Below are 3403 nucleotides of genomic sequence, written 5' to 3' on the forward strand. Positions count from 1 at the left end.
GGTTCTATTGCCAAAGGAAGCGACATTGGTTGTGAAGCTGCCCTAACCACGTGAAAGATATGAGAGAAGGTCAAGTCAAAAAGTTTGACTCTGCTTTGGGTAAGTCCACTATCTAACTCTGTTAAGTTCCTCATTGATGATTCTTAATACAACATGTGACTCGGTTACATTTTGATGTTTGGCAGGATCAAGCAAAGGGAAGGAAACTTAAAGAAAGAGTATGATGAATCTGACCGCGAAGATGTATTTCAATCGCATGGTTCGAAGATCGGATTCTTGAGCTACTACTTAGAGAGTTATGATAGATTGCTAGGAAATATGTTGTAACACCCATAATCAGAAAGACCAAGAAAGGAAAGGAAAACCCTAAGTTAAAGGGCCAACTCATCGAGTCCAAGGAGGAACTCGGCGAGTCAGAGCAGGATCCGGGGGATCAATTAAGTAACCGAATCGACGAGTCGGAAAAGGGGACTCGGTGAGTCCGGTCTGTATTGGGAAACCCTAAATCCGGGACTTTGTGCACTATTTAAACATCTCATTCTCCTTCTATCAGCCTCATTTGTAGCCCCCATTGTCCAGAAGTTATCCCATGAAACCCTAGTGCTCTCTTTGAGTGTGTGAGCCAATATTGAAGGATTTATGTGTTCTTGAAGCCTAGAAGGAGAAGAAGGAGTTGAGGGTTCAAGAGGAAGGTTGTGGATCCAGAAGATTCATCTCTTTTGCTACTCATTTTGCTCGGGGAGCTAGGGGAGCAGCGGTTCAGGGATTTGTCAGTCAGCATCCAAAGGGGTTACCAGCAAGTTCAACAGTACCAGGTGGGTTTCCCTTTGTGTGAATGGGTCTACGACCACAATGCCGGCCCATGTAGTTATGAGTAGGAAGACCTGGGGGTTAGCCCTAGGCGCGGTATACTAGAATGATATTCAAGACCAAGGTCCAATGATAGCGGGCGGGTGCCCAAGGAATGGTTTATATTATAGTTTATACTTGTTGTCTGTGTGATACATGTACGTTCCTGGTAGGGAGGTGAGTGTGGGAGAGGTCCCGTATCTCACTAATAGCAGAGTGTGGACGGTGTTCCACATCTCATTAGCAGCAGAACAGGGGCGAGGCCCAAGTTAGGGAAAGAGTGAGTGTGGGCTATGCCCGTATCTCATTATCAGTAGGAGCGTGGACGGGGTTCCATGACTCATCAGTAGCAGGACAAGCGCAAGGCCCAAGATAGGCGAGGCCTCATGACAGGATTTATTAGTTTATGTTACCTTATGTGTTGTGATATGCTTATGTGTTAGTATATGTTAGAGGGCAAGGCCCAGTGACAAGCGAGGCCTAAGTGAAATAGATCTGTATCCGAGCGGGGCTCGAAGCCAGGCGGGGCCTGGAGCGGCGGGGCCGTTGTAGCGGGCGTGTCCCGGTATATGTTGTATGTATTTATGCAGGGTATGTGGTAGGTTGGGGGACTCACTAAGCTTCGTGCTTACGGTTTTCAGTTGTGGTTTCAGGTACTTCCGGTAGCGGAGGGAAGAGCTCGGTGTGATTGCATGGCACACACCATAGATTAGTCAGCCTGGGATGTTTTACTCTGTTAATGAACATATGTTTTGGAAATTAATACTCTGAATTCATGTTATGACTTATGATATGTTTTTATGATTATGGTTGTGGTAATGATTTAAAGAAAAATTTTGGTATGAATTTTGGGACGTTACAAGTTGGTATCAGAGCCTTGGTTTGAGGGATTCGGACATAATCTCGGGTGTGTCTGAACTCAAACTAAGGGATTGGTCTAAAAGTTTTCAAAATGAAAAGACAGTTTTGTAAAAAGAGTTTTTTTTTAAACGAAACAGTTTTTGAAAAGCGAAAAGAATTCAGAAAGAAAAGAATTTTGATAAGAGAAAATGTGTGGTGCAAGCAATCAGCCAAGCTCAAGTAAGTACCCCAAAATACCCATACAAGTTTATGTTATGATTATCAGTTAGTAGAACAACATGCTAGATTAGGAATTAGAATCTAGGGAGGATGCCTTATGTGCCTGTCATATGTGTTTTGAGTTGCATGATAGTGCTGATTAGACAGTAGTAGGATAGCCTGTTTAGGTTATGCCTGAGTTTATGAGCTTATGTCGCATGCTAGTGCAGATTCTTGATATAAGGTTGTGATTGCTTGAGTATGATATCGTTAGATTTTTCCCTTGTCTGAATGCTGCTTGCTTTGTGCATTGTGGGATTCTGAGTGATGGGAGTTAGCCATTAGGTGAATACGTCACGTCATATGTAATCAGGGTTGAATAATCTCAGAGTACTGGATTTGGTCCTATTGCGCAGCTCATGTCTGAGTCCAACCGTTGTAGGGACGAGTCTTTTACTTGAAGGATTATCTGAGCCTCGTCACATGTGATGGTATTCAGGTGATGGCTAATTGGCATCACAAGGAGGCCTTCATCAGCTGAGGGCTGGTTTGGGTGGAGTCGGAAGTTTCCCTTGGGTAAGCCTAGGATGAGATAGTGCTGGGAGCAGTAGTAGTAGGAAAAGGGACTTGGTGGAGTCGAAGCAGTTCTTAAGGAAAGTACGGATATATGTGGAAGGTAGTATGGGCCCGTACTACTGAAAGCAGAGGATCCGTACTCGATTCGAGAAAGGCCGAGATGAGACCGGGAAACTTGTAGTGTGTGCGTATGATCCCTCAGCAGTGATGAGTATTCTGATAATATTGCGATATGTTTTCAGCATGGTGACATTGCGAGAGAGACCAGTGGGAGGATCAGGCGCCAGAGAGGGATCAGGCTCGGGTTCAGGAGCCGAGCAGCTCGAGGAGCGAATGAGGGAGTTGATATCAGCTGAGGTTACACACGGTATCCTAGATCAGACTCCTGTGATCTTTGGCACGGTCAAGGAGGGTATACTTTAGATCTTGGATGAGAGGCTGGGAGACTTTCTTATCGAGATAATGGCTTTAATGGGAGCGCGTACTATGACATTCCGAGAGTTTAGAGCTTGCCGAGCGCCAGATTATCATGGGGCTAGGGACCCCATCGCTAGCAGCAGGTGGTTGGCCGATGTTGCCAACGCGTTCCGTACGAGCCGGTGTCCTGAGGGGGACAAGGTTAGACTCGCCTCCTGTCTTCTAAAGGACAGAGCGAGGGATTGGTGGGAGGAGGTTGGTCACGCCATTGGTGACGATGCCACGTTGGACGCGATGACATGGAGCGATTTCTCGGCCAGATTCAGCGCTGAGTTTTCTCCGATTATTGAGGTCCAGCAGCTGGCATGGGAGTTTCAGGATTTGACATAGACTATTGAGACTGTGGCGGACATCACTGCCAAGTTCAGGGAGAGGGCCCTCCTTGTTCCGCAGTATGTCATGGACGAGGAGATGAAGAAGGCCCAATATCATGAGATGTTGA

The sequence above is a fragment of the Lactuca sativa genome, chromosome 5, assembly GCF_002870075.4.
Source record: "Lactuca sativa cultivar Salinas chromosome 5, Lsat_Salinas_v11, whole genome shotgun sequence".
NCBI lineage: Eukaryota > Viridiplantae > Streptophyta > Magnoliopsida > Asterales > Asteraceae > Lactuca > Lactuca sativa.